Source organism: Hippocampus guttulatus, chromosome 21 (assembly GCF_054856545.1).
Source record: "Hippocampus guttulatus isolate MCC_2025c chromosome 21, RoL_Hgut_1.0, whole genome shotgun sequence".
Lineage (NCBI taxonomy): Eukaryota > Metazoa > Chordata > Actinopteri > Syngnathiformes > Syngnathidae > Hippocampus > Hippocampus guttulatus.
This window is the reverse complement of record NC_141281.1, coordinates 3,112,044-3,126,072: the sequence shown is the minus strand read 5'-3', so window position 1 is coordinate 3,126,072 and position 14,029 is coordinate 3,112,044. Positions and strand designations below refer to the sequence as shown.

General features: G+C 47.5%; 1 long non-coding RNA gene across 1 annotated transcript; it reads right to left on the bottom strand.

Moving 5' to 3' along the window:
* Window positions 1-10,551: 10,551 nt before the first annotated feature.
* LOC147186729 (uncharacterized) lies at window positions 10,552-13,567 on the bottom strand. Its single transcript, XR_015098926.1, has 2 exons — window positions 13,439-13,567; window positions 10,552-13,241 (listed from the first exon to the last, which is right to left on the bottom strand). It is a non-coding gene; the product is annotated as an uncharacterized LOC147186729 (long non-coding RNA).
* Window positions 13,568-14,029: the final 462 nt, after the last annotated feature.

Genomic DNA, 14,029 nt, shown 5'->3' with positions numbered 1-14,029 from the left:
TATTCATCTTGGACTGCTGCGCAAGGTGGTTTTAAAAAGAGCGAGAGCTGTCTCTGAATCGTTTGACCCCTGCGATTTGCTAATGAATGCTTGGAGCAATCACCATTTGCCGGAAAATGGACAAAAATGATCCCTCATCTGTAAACCTAATCACTTACTGCCATTATCGTGCATATGGGGCGTATTCTTGTGTGTGTGTGTGTGTGCGCCAGTGTGTACTGGGTGACTGTCTGATTACCTTCCATGAAAGAAATTGTTGTTCAAAATGATCCCGTGGGAGAAGACGAGCTCGTTATTCAAGATGAAGCGGCATTGAAGTGGGTGACTTTTTGTTCTTTAGGATGAGTAATACCAAGCTAAGGACAAAAGGGTGGCAAAAAGAAACATTTAATTGGTTGCGCTTCTTAGTAACTTACATTTAGGGCAAGTTTGCCCTTTTAATATATTCATGTGATCAATAGCTTGTGAACATTCCTGTTTTGCTGACAATTGAAGCTTGAAAACTTGCAATCTTTGATTTTCTTCTTCCTACAATGTTTTTACTTTTAATAAACCGCACAAAATTAGTGTTGGATCTACTTCAGGCAGGATGACGTCTGGGCACAAGTCTCCACATGAGTTTGTGCTCTGAGTGAGACCCCCGTCCCCACACACACAAGAGCACACACGCGCGCACACACACAGAAGGGACGGGTAAGGCGGCAAAGGTCACACTCAAGCATTGCGGGGATAAACGGAGTCACTGGAAATCCCATCTCCTATGGCCAAATCAGATCAGTCCTGCCGACGTGGACACAAAGCTCCAAGGCAACAGGCAGGGGGAAGGACGGCAAGAAGAAGGTGGAGGAGGATTTGAATGAGAAAATTACATTTTCTTGTCTCTGCGCCGTGAACAAAGAGAAATTCCACAATAATCGGCTTTTCCATCACACGCGCGTCACCACGCTACGGAAAGTGAAAAATGGATACGCAGCTGCCCCCGACTCTCACCATTTTGCTCTTCTCCGTTTGTATCAGTGCCAATCCTTTTGTCCTTTTTAATTTCACAATAGTGATGTTTGATCAGGAAATCTATTTCTTCACTTCATTTTGCTCCGCACAGCATCAGACAAGACAGTAGGGACATGGAAAAAAAGAAAGAAACAAAAACAAAATATTTTTAACCTGAGAAGTTTGTTGCACTCACCAATGCAATGCGCCAGTGTTTACATGTCACCGACTCCGACTGGGTTTCAATTCACTTAAGCACATTTTTTTTGTCTTGATTCGATTAGTACTGGCTTTATCATGATCATTATTTTATGGTTTATGGTTTGAGCTCTCTGTACAGCACTTTGCTTTGGCTTCAGTTGTTTTTTTTGAAAGCGCTCTCTAGATGAGTTAAGTTTAACGGACTCAACGGTATCAGATCGCATTTTTCTACAGATCAAGAATGTATGTATCTCTGGCAGTGCTCCCTGTGTCCTCCCTCAGTAATGGCGATTCCCGTAGCTCCAAGAACTGGTCAATGGGAGTTCACGTTTGTCTTAACGTCGCTCTTTCAAGACAACATAACAGAAGAGTCGAGAGAAAAATGATAACTTATTGTAGCCACTGTCAATACTGTTAGCGTTATCAGCGTTAGAATGAAGAGGAAGCTTTGGCAAAGCTGTCTTTCTTTCACTCCTAACATCAGCACTTTATAATCCCCATTTGGGGATCAACACACCTATGTGATTGAGTTGCGTTGCTATTTGAGTGCTTGGACGTGCCCTTGTGGGAATGTGTACGTGCTTGTTGATAATTGTGTTTCCTACACACCTGCGAGTGTGTGTGGGTGTTGTGTCAGGATTGGGTCACCTTGCATCCATCGTTTTCCTTTTGGAGACCCCCTGCAAGGATAAAAATCACCCTGTGAACTAAATCCAGGCTTATATCTTCTCCTTCATCCTAACTCACAAAAAGAGTGTGCGCCAGCACGCGCATACGCACACATACTGTACACGCAGAGTGGGCAAAGCACGGAAGGCAACACGGGCACTTCACGGTTGGAAGCGTCAATGATCACATGGTAAGATAAGGTCCAAAAGGTAGGGAGAATGTACAGAAATCGTTCATATTTGAAAGGAAGGTCCGTGCCACGCTTCAACTTAGCTTATTGTTGTTATTATTTGAACAACACAGTCATTCCATCCTGATGGTCTTCGTGTCAACTCCAAGACTACCCGTTTCATCGGATGTGAATGTTGATAGAATTTCACCTGCCAAAGAAACACAACAAAAATTTGATCCGCACGCTGTAAATATTTCAAAGACAGGATTCCAAACGAATGACGAAATGCGGCCATGCTTGTTCAAGACCAAGTTCTGACCCGTATATTGTGTCGCGGCCTCTTTTTGTCCAGCGTGCGCCTGTCCTTTAACACCAGTGCCACCCGCCTCCCCTCTGGCTCCAGGCTGTCAAAAGCTGTTTGAAGAAGCTATTAGAGGCCAAATCAAAGTCTGCCCTTTTTGAATATTCACCAACAGTCCGCTGGCCTTTTGTGAGCCCTCGGAATAAAAATAATCAAAATCCAAACGGACCTTCATGTGCAATATTAGTGGGCCGACTCCGGCCTCCGCTGTCAAAGCCATTTATAATTCATGCTCCCGCACTGATGGGTCCAGGGCACGTTCAAGAGGTCCGCTCCTCACAGTTCATCAATAGCCGCCAGCCGGGTTCGGGGACTTTATTATTGAACGGTGACCATGCGAGTCCGACGCATACACTGTTGGATAATTATGAGAACTTCAAAAAGTTTTCAGCCTCCCACCCTTTGCTCCAACTCTCCCTCTGTTCTCTCTGTGTTTAATTTACACACCGGCACTTTCATCCCTCGCCACGGGTGTTTGTTTTACAATAAAAGGTCATCCTCATTTGTCCGCACTCATGAAAGGGACCGCCGTTGGGGATGAGGTCAGACAACCGGACAGAAAGAAAAGTGGACCGACGGACAGAAACGCGGCCGGCGCCGAGGATGCAGACGGAGGTGAGTAAGAAGGGACGGAAACATATACGACGAGAAGATGGATGCGTAGACGGCAGGGGACACCAACAGGTATCGGCCCGGGGAGGGAGCGAGAGATGGCCGTGGCCGGTGATGGCGAGAGGGCGGACTGATCACTAATCATGCTCTCACCTCAAGTCTTCTCTCTCCTCGCTGCACCTTCTTCACCTCCACCGCGTTTCTTTTCCAGCGGTGATTGACGAGGGTACGGTGGACTGAGGTTGTCTCGGTCCCCCGGATGAGAAAGCCCTCAAACAAATGAAGCCTGGAAATGCCGCGGGTAGACAGACAGGACACACGCTTTAGCTTGAACACACAAGAAGACGGGGCAAAATGTGCCTGAGACGCAGGAGGAGGGGAAGAAGAGTGAACCGGTTCGCATTTATGGCTTAAGGGTAGAGAGCGTTACGATAAAACTGGATTGAATTACCTTCGTGAATAACCAGAAGTAAAAATATATCTCTATACATCATTTTGAGCTGACCATTAAGTATGTCACAAAACCAATTGAACCCCCTGCATCTCTGCACTGAGAGGCGGGCGTGCTGAACCGGCGACCGCCGTGCTGCCCCGGAACCAACAAGAGAATCCAATGACATCGCGGCAGTGGCAGGTGAGGAATGAAGAGCACACCGTGCCACCTGTTCAAGTCCCGCCAAGATTGCGGCCTTCTTTCTCCTTCTGCATTTGTGATAAGCTCCATTTATCAGAGGCTAAACATCAGCCATTACCAAAGCACATTACACATCCGGCATTCCCGCCTCAACCTCTTGAAAAACGATCGTCTTCAACCATTGCCCTGCTGTTTCAAATTCAACTGTAGGTGGGTGGGGATGGGGGGGGGGGGACTGTTGATGTATGAGCAGATATTAAGAAAAAGTTTGATTTTATAGATGTCCTGTGACCCGAGCATGAGTGCCCTCCATTTTCCCCAATGGCGCAGTCGCAGGGTTTTAATGGAGTCTCGACGAGTCATATATCAGCGCAGCTTGTCTCGTAAAGCTCTCCTCGGACCGACCTCACAAAGCACCTCCACCTTTATCGGGACACTTAGGGAGCTTTTCACGAGCAGAAAATAGATGTGTTATGATTTTAATGGAGTCAGCTGGTTCGGGGGTGGTGGGGGGGGGTGAGGATTGTAGCTTTTTTTTTATCATTAACATTGCGTCTGCTCCGTGTCAAATTCATCGTTGTTCTCACCGAGCTCCTCTTCCGCCTGCGTCTGCGGAGTGTCACAGTGCAACGGCTCGTCCGCTCGGTACTGGTGAGAACAGAATTTGAAATATATACAGTTGTTGAATGGAATCCAAAAGTTTTCCCGATGGTGCGCTTCAGTAACTTGAACGTCTCAAAGAAATAGCGTCCGTCGGTTCGCCAATAACCAATCAGAGAGGAGGGAAGCGTCTACACTCGGTGGTACACCGATCAAGAAAGCCGAAGCGGAACTGCGTAGGAGCGGCGGCTGCGCCGTGTTGCATTTGAAGTAAATAGCGAGCGACCAGTGAGGCGCTCTTTAAAGCACGCAGTGCCCCCCCCCCCCCCCCCAGTCAGAGCCTGTTCTTCATCAGTCAGAAAGGCAGAAATGAGAAATGCAGCTAAGCGATGCTTTCGAAGGCAAAGTTCAGTAATTGGGAATGACAGACCCACACAAAGCATCCATCACTCTTGACCTTTCCATTTCTGTCCATGCTTCTCTTTTCCCCAGGTTTCGCTCTCTCTCGCTCTGCGCGCGCAAGACAAGGACGACAAAAGCACGGCAAGAATTGAAAAGCACATCTTGTAGACGACCGCATTTAATTGCTCTTTGAAAGGTGCTTTGTGATGCCATTATGCTGGACTCACTTTGAAGGCGAAACGAAATCAAACGAATGCATGAATGGACGTTAAGATTAAGCGGCCGTACCTGCGCACACACGCCGGCTTGAGGAAAATGGACTACATCATCAAACATTTCGATTAAAGAGTGACACGGTTCAGGGAAAGCTGACGGGAGCCATGCCCAAGAAACATGCTTTCCTTTGTGTCTTTGCCGAAACAGACAAACTTCACATCTGGCCTCGTGTTTAATTTCACGTCAACGTGCAGACAGGAAGCACCTGTCAAAGATGAAATCCGGCAGGAGAGTGAAAGAGAAAGAGGGAATGAAAAAAAAATGGAGGAAGAGAGCGACGGCGAAAAGAAAACTATGAATCCGTCACTTGTGGGGATGTGTGGCGCAGTCTTCGTATTAGAAGAAACATCAATAAACAGCGCGAGGAAAAACAAATTGGTTGGGAAACGTCAAGTCATTTGAAATTGAGCAAATTTCATGCCCTCTAAATGTCGCGGCGGGACTCAATGCGGGTCATTCTTTCTCTCCGAGCCCGAGGAGCGATTGGGGGAGCAATTACGCGCTGTGGTAGAACTTCCAGATGTGGGATTATTCTTGCCCTCACATTAGCAGATTAAAAGATCACTGTCTGGAGAGAAGCGCTCACTTTTTGGCAGTTACCGACATCGACGTTTACGACAAAATAGTCCGGAGAAAGATTCAAAGAAGCGAGCCGAAACGCTGCGACGGCAATTGCAAATATCCCGCCTTTGAAAAACAATGGCTACCATACACCATTTTCATCGAGGACGGCTTTTATTAATGATACCTTCGATCAATCATGGGAAGTTTGATTGGAATCAAGGCATAAAATAGAAACGGCCTCGTCCCGAGGCTCCTTCACTTACTTGCTATCGAAGATAACAAATTTAAAAAAAGAAGTTGACTTTTGCGGTGCTCTGCACTTTGTCTTCATCAACAGACTCAAATTAGACCTCCAGTCGGAGAGGAGTGACATTTTCTCAATGACCCGGATTTACCTGTAATAAGGTTGCGGTTGTAAGAGGGATTATCGCTTTATTGCCAACATCCACTTCAGAATACCTTTGTAGAAATAGTCACATTGTATGCCTCATGTCAACACCAACGTCAGCCATCCTTCCTCTCCACCTCCAGAGTAATTACGGAATCAAGCCAGAAGCCTTCCGTCCGTGCAAAAGTTAAGAACTGACAATAGTTGACAAGCAGGACGCGTACTTATAAGGAATTCCCTCCAATCTAAATGCTAGTTATGGCTCCCAATGACTCTCTAAAATAATGGGGGGTGGTGGTGGTGGTGGGGGGGGGGGGGGGTTCATCGTATTTTGCCCTATAAATGGTTACATCTTCAAGTGAAAGCATTTTGAGACCTTTATTTAAGATTTAAGATGCACATTTCCTCCAATCTTTGTTCTCTGCACGCAGTCACTGCAATAGGAGTTGATCCTCAGACACAAAGACTTTCTGACATTCAAAATTGCTAACGTGCATCTCCAAAAAGTTTGCTATTGTTGCCCGTACAATGCTTTTGCCTCGTAGGCCGACGTGACATGCCAGGCATCGTTTGATTTCTCTCTTTTATTTTATTTAATTTTTTTGTTTACAGAGCCAAGTCAGAACATATCTGTGAATTGATATGGTCAGAAGTCACGTCTGCGTTGCAGGTTATGTGGCATCTCGAGAACAGATGCCAGCTGTGGGCCACATATAACCCCGTTCCACTTCGACGTACAGCTGTAGACCATAAAGCTAAGGTGTGCCACACAGCGTTAAGCTCACGAACATGCACAACAGCTGCAACCTCGGCTCCGCTTGATTATTTTGAACACATATTGCAAATTTCCCCAGTGTGGGACAAATAAAGGTTGTCTTATCTTATCTTATAACCGCGACATCACTTGCACCGCTATGATGTCCATGCAATGGCGTTGATTGACAAAAGACCGAGCCGTGACTTTCACAATGAAAGAAATCAAGCTTTGAATGTATTATACTGTAATGCCAAATGCTTTGGTGTGTTATTTTGAGTCTTGATATCTGTTGGGTTTTTTGTTTGTTTGCATTCCTCAACAGCAACTTTACATTATCTTGCAGCCTCCGCGGTACTAATCGGAACATGACATCCATCCATCCGTCCATCCATCCATTTTCTAATCCGCTTTTCTTCAGGCGGGTGTGCCGGAGCCTCTCCCACACAGACAAACAACCGTTTGCGTTCACACTCGCAGCTAGGGACAATTTTGAGTGTTCCATTAACCCGCCGCGCATGTTTTTGGAATGCGGGAGGAGATTGGAGTCCCCGGAGAAAACCCGCACATGCAAGGGGAGAACATGCAACTTCCACACGGGAATCGAACCCCGCACCTGGGCACTGCGAGGCGGATGTGCTAACCAGTAGAACATGACAAAAGTGATCGTTATCTCGGATTAAAATGAAGACACAAAACATAATGCGGCGATGATGAGATGAGATGCCGTTAAGCTCGGAGTTTAAAGGCGACGGAAGCCATCATGATTGTAGTCATTTGCCGTTCTTCCCTTTGCATCTTTCTTTCATCCTTCAAGGTCAAGCGTCAGAGTGCGCCTGCATGTCACTGCTTCTTTGTCTATTCAGATAAAATTGCTGTATTCATCGCGTGTCAGATAAACCTCAGACGGAGAGTGGGTAGTGAGAGAAAGAGGCAGGAAAAAGGAAGAGGGTGTGTGTGGGGAGGGGGGGTGCAGAAGAGGAAAAAAGAAAAAAAGACGGTGCTATCACGGCGTCCTCCAGCCTGCCCGCTTGCCTGTTTTTATCAGGCCATGACAAATTCCAGCATTCACACTCTCCTTTTTACTCCACATTTTCTGCGGCCCTTATCTACTGTCTCAGCACTGCCTCACTTGCCATTTTAGAATAATGTCCCGCCGTGTCTGTAATGACATTGGCTTTGTGCTTCAGATTACCTTGGGATTTGTGCTCTTCGCACCCTCCCGCCAAAACACAAGGCCTCAGGAATGACAATCAGGAGGTCCAGTTCTGGACATGTCATCAAACGCACAATTATTGCATCTGTTGGTGCGATTTCCCTCCAGTGGTGATTCTGCTTCCCTTCGGGGATCACCTTGAAGATCTGGACTCTTACGTTCCCCTTCAAGTGTGACAGATTCGCTGCTTCGCTGCTTAATCACATGATAATTAGCCCGTCATCTCACACAGGACACATAATGAGGACATTAGGCGGCCTTGTGAAAGGACCCCCCGCCAAGCCAAGGATCAATGGTCCAGCCTGATGAAAGGTGGACTACGCAGCTGAAGGTTGGAGGCAAGGCGGGAAAGGGTGCTATCGATTGGGCACAACTCCGTGGCTCCGGTCGCATCGATGTCAGAGAAACGTTACCAGTGAGGGTCAATTTGAAAGCGGAAAAGGGAAGATTCACAATTGAATGACTTCAGAAGCATTTCACTGCAGAAGTTGAGCCCTTCTCACGAAGCAGTCCCGTCTTTCTGTCTCACGTCTTGCGCGCCTTGTTTTGAATCACAAAACCTGACCAAACGAGTCTTACAATCAAAGCAGTCACACGTTGATACGGCAATGGCATCATTAAATAGCGGTAGCCGCTCATTTCTCGGTGAGGTCATATCGTTTTATTTGAGCATTCGGTGTGATTACATCGAGGATAGAATGGAGGCCTGCGCTGTGCAAGGAGCGGTAATGAGATTGTCAGGCCGAGTGAATCATTCCGGTCACAATGTGGCAACAATCAGCCCCCACAATGCTGCACATCACACAAGCCCTCTGTGACGAGTCACGTGTGCCAGAACGATGAACTCCCCAGCCCGCACTTCCCTTGCTGCTTATCAATTCCATGTTGGATATGGATATACTTGTCTGTCTGTACATATTCCGGCCTCGCTTGGAAACGGCTCAAATCCGGCCACAAGGCCCACCGGAGTCACTTGGACCGTTGTGATCATAAATGCTGTCCTGCGGCTCTAAATCACGGGCGCGTCCGTTCCTCCCCTCTTTTGATACCTTCCAGTGTGGTTCCGTCTCAATTTGCAATCTAAATAAATAAATAAGAACTGCCGTGAAGACGCCGCCACAGCCGGTGACACAGTATAGCCCTCGCCTTTTATGTTTTCTCCGCCCTTCCTAACGTCGCAGTGACTGACTTTGAATCTAATAAACATTGCATGAGCCCACTGACCAGAACAAAGGGGGAGGAGGAGGGGGCAAGCGTGCTTCTTAACATCTATCTGATTAAAAGAAAAGGGGGGGGGGTGATACTCAGTACGCGGAAGGGGTGGGATCGAAGCTTTCATGGCAACATCAAAAAATGACTGAGGAATAAACGCTATTCTTTTGACATGACATCACCACCTTCTGAGGATGTCAGCTTCAGTGGCCTCAAAAGGAGGGCACGATGTTTCCTTTCGTAGGATGTGCTTGAACACGCACTGCAGAGAATCAAAGAAAATTATCATGCAAAAAAATAAATAGTCTAAATGTATTTTTCAGGTACAGCGACTTAGGCGTGAATGAAAGAATGGATGGTTATTTGGTCTTTGTGCCAATCCTTTAGCCTAAAGTCAATCGTCTGTTGCATTGGGCAGCCACGACCTCAGGGGTGTCAAACTCAGGTCCTGGTGAGCTGCTGTCCTGCATGTTTTCCAAGTCTCCCTGTTGCAACACACCTGAGTCAAATGATCAGGTTCAATGTTAGGCTTCCACGGAGCTTGCTGATGATCTGTTCATTTGAATCAGGTGTGTTGCAACAGGGAGACTTGGAAAACATGCAGGACGGCGGCCCTCCAGGACCCGATTTTGACACCTATGCACTACCTTAACAATCAATCAGGATTCACAACCTTCAGCAGCTGTTACATTTTAAACATCAGCTCTCACAACATTTTGTTGATCTCCATATGACGGTCAGAGGGATTACATCCAAAACATGCATACATAATGAACACCATTAAAGAATGATTATTTTTCCCGACTTTTTGTAGAGAAATGTGACAGATTGTCTGGCGCAGTATTGCCCTGCCTGGGGTGAGGACCCTTGCTCAGTGGAAGAACCATAGTAATTTCGCATCTATCAAATTATGGTTTATTGTTTGGCACAGCAACCTCAGGCTACGCGCGCAACCCTCTGCACCGACAGCTATGAAACATTAGATTTCCTCTGTCGCAATCCCGGCTTTAGACAAAGCTGGAGAAGGATATCAGAAAGAGGGACTCTTGGCGCTCATCTCAACAGGGTCTACGTGAAAAGGAGCATTGAAAATAGCCCCCGTCGCTATTTCGGGGGTTGCAAAGGGCATTGACTGCCATGAGTAACTACTATGTACGGTTGTTTAGGATTGTCACGGTCATGACTTTTCGAGCAAATTCAATTTGCAAACAGGAAATTGTGTTTGATGCTGCTCTAATGAGGCTTCTTCAAATCAGCCGTTGATTCAGCGCGGATGACGAAACGGCCCGAGTGTTGCGTCATCGGATGCCACATGCCACCGAAGACTCACGGATCTTTAACTGAAAACGACATAGCTGTCCCTCATCACATGCACATTTAATTTCGGGTGACTAATTGATTCAAGCCTGTTGTATTATACAGCTTTAGTAGACATAGCACATTTGGTAAACACGTATCATGTAGTAGTACTCCGGGTTACTTTGGGGGCGTGGGGGGGAATCACAGTTCAACAATGCAGCATTTTAATATGAACAATGACACATTTCACAATTTATGACAGAGTCAAGGCAAAATCTTAAAGAAGCTCTGAAGCCACAATATTCGGATAACATGCACAGCCAGAGAAGCCGTGTGGAATATTCTGCCTTTACAAATATAACAATGTTCAGCAGGGTATGACTTGAACAGTATGCCCGCTGTTTCGGATCGAGTCGGGAGTGGCGATGTGCGTCTCGTATTTTGGGTACCTAATGACAGTGGACATTTTTCAGCAAGAGCTCTGCATCCTGCACCAATGCAAACCACAACCATAATAACAAACACGCTCAATAGATCCTCATACTGCATGTCGAATTTGAAAATGATTCTCATCTTTTCTTACTTGTCTTTACGTCGTCATGAGGTTTTCGTGATGTTGTGACTAAAGCAAGATGATTCCAACAAGGCATGGGGCAGGGTATACTGTAGCCTGCTTTAAAAAGTCACCGTTTCCAAACCACTGAAGCTTTCCATCAGCGGTACTAGCTGTTCTTTCTATTCTATTTTCTTTTCCTTTTTTTTTTCTTTTTTTTTTTGGGTACGGGCAAAGTGACTTGACCCCTCCCTCTGCCGTTGTTGGTGCAGTCAGAGAGCCCCAATGACTTTTGCCCTTGTCAAAAAGTCTCTGCAATTTTTTTCGGGCACAGTGGCTTGGAATTGGAAGGATGTGCAAAACACTTAAGAAGGGCAGCTTCAGTAGAGGCAACACTTGGAATACAATAACACATTTACAAAAGTGACATCAAGCGTCGGGAAGTCAAATCTAATGTTATCAGTGATGTTTCAAAGGAACGGGCGTCCATACAAATGTCACAACATTCCAAAAAAAATTTTTTTGGGGGGGACTTTGTTTTCAAAGATTCCAGAGGTATTGTGTGTGCCCGTCGATGACCAGCATGTCAGTGAAGTTTCACAAGTATATGGAGGCAGACGTGGGTCATTTCCGCATGGGTAGGCTTTGTCAAAGACACCGTAGGCTAGTTTAATCCCCCCCCCCCAGAGGGTATGAGAGTCGTGTCTGAGGGGACTCGCCTTTGCATCTTGCGTTTTAATGACGCGATGCTCCTCGGCAGTGCAGGAGGCCTCTCAGCGTGGAACGGGTTCCTCTTGAGACGCGGTGGGTGTTTCATATCACGGCCCGTGCTGCGCCCCCTTCTAACCTTGCATTTCTATGGCGCTCCCACTGCCTTTTACCAACCCGAGCCGCTCCCCTCCCCTCCCTCAGGCAACACGTGCCCCCTCTTAGTGCCAACATGCCCTCGTCTACCCTCCCTTTCATCCCCCGCCGCTCAGTCTTTTTTTTTTTTCCCACGCCCACCTTTTCGTCATCATGCAGTGGGAGTGGTAACACGGCACGTGCCGCTTTTTAGTGCCAACAAGATGCCCTGTGGTCCGACTGCCCCCCCCCCTCGCCATCGCCGCCATCTTCCTGTACTTACTCGCCCAATCATGTTTTACCCCACCTCCCTCGCGCTCTTCCGCGCAGTGTTCCCCTCATTGCTATGTAAGAGGGGATGCCAGACTGCTTTGCATATGACTGTTTAGTCCTTTGTGGCAGGCGGGGCGGCATGCGAATATGCAAAATGGGGGTAGGAGGCATTTTGTTACCGTGATGAGGAAGGGGAGAGGGCGGCGCAGTGGGAAAAAACATCGCGCCGTACGTTTGTGCGCTCGTGTGTTGGTTTGCGCTTTCCGACAGATTCGTTGCGGCGACGCTTGGCACGGGAAGGAATGCCACCGGAATCAGCGTGGCGATGGAATACCATCCTCGGCGGCCATTATTTCAACACGGAGCTCCACTTATCGCCTTTGGCCTTCTAGCCCGTTTGAGGGACGAAGCTCGGCGGTCGTGTTTGGGGGGGGTGTTTCTTCCTTTTAGCCATCGTTACTGTAAATCCACGGCGACGAGTCGGCAAATCAGCGGCACGTTGAGAAGAAAGGGACAGGGAAGTCATTTTTTGCTTCCCCCTCCTCGTTGCCCAGATCCTCTCCTACTTATCTGCGGCAGAGAGCCAATGGTTCATTGTAATTGGCCGTTGTCATCATGCAGATGACACGCCGTCAGCGCTCTGAATATCATTAGCGCCTTTGCATACCTCCGCTCTTTTGTCTTATTCCCGTCCATTCCTCCCGTTCCTTTATTCCGAGGCTCGTTTGGCGGTGCAATATTCCAAAAAGGTAATAATCATCCATGAGGCAGTGCATCAATATGCGCAGAACGGCGTAATGGGGAACGAAGGTGCATGTCTGATTGCCGTCCCCCCCACACTCATTACCTCCAGAGCGAGTGTAAAAGAATCTCCCGGGCGCGAGGAAGGAATGACTGCACTCGTGTGATTATATTTAACTGTCCTTACATTGGGGTCCGTTGTATAGCTCTGCTCTCCATCCCTTGTTTGCATATAGCAGCCTTTCCGGGTGGAGAATAATTGCTCTTAATTCTTCTCTGCGGCGCTTGCCTTCTGATCCTCCACAAAAAAGAAAGGAGCAGACGTTTAATTTGCATACTCCGCATACTGATGAGGCGTGAGTTGCGGTCCGCCTAATTACCCGGTCCTTCAGTCACTCTCTCTCTCCTCCTGGAGCGCTTGCTTTTAACCCTTGCGCACCCATTTGCCATCGCATCTTCGTCACGCACGCCGTTAATTCATCTGGAGGGGCACAAAAAAACAAAAAACAAAAACAAGCATATCAACGCAATGACAGACGCTTCGTTCGTTTGCCTTCGTTTACTCCCCCCCCCCCCGTCTGTGTTTATTGGCTAATTCGCGGCTCCTCGTGCTCGCGGCGCTCCTTAAGCTACCCGCTTTGTCTTTGAAATTTACAAAATCGTACAAGAAATCAATACTTAATTGATTATTCGCGTTCCCGCAGCTTCCAACGACAGGCGAGTGCACGTTGGTGTTAAATCCAAACGTGAGCATGAGTGAGTCTCTGCTAGATCCGGTGGCATTCCCGGTGCTTTCGAGGAAGCGGGCGGATGAAGTGGCAGTGAGCTCTGAGTGAAGCAGTGCAGCATCTTACGCGCACGTGTGTGTGTGTGTGTGTGTGTGTGTGTGTGTGTGTGTGTGTGTGTGTGTGTGTGTGTGTGTGTGTGTGTGTGTGTGTGTGAGAGAGACGTACCAAGGTCCCCTCAACCACACCAAAAGCCAGAGAACTTCCAAGATTTGGAGAGGATTTACTTCTCAACTCTCTCGCTCAAAGGGAAACATCATCAACAACAAGAACAACAACAACAACAACAACAACAACCAGCACCAGCACCACAGGTCTGTGGGCAAAGGAAGTATTGCAGGCTCCCGGCAGGATGTGGAATGGAGTACAGTATATCCTTCACCACCCTTTTTAGTTTTCTATCCCAATGCCGACAAGAGAGCGCCCCGACATGCCACCTGGACCCTTTGGAGGACTATATGGCAACGTGGGCGTGGAAAGAAGA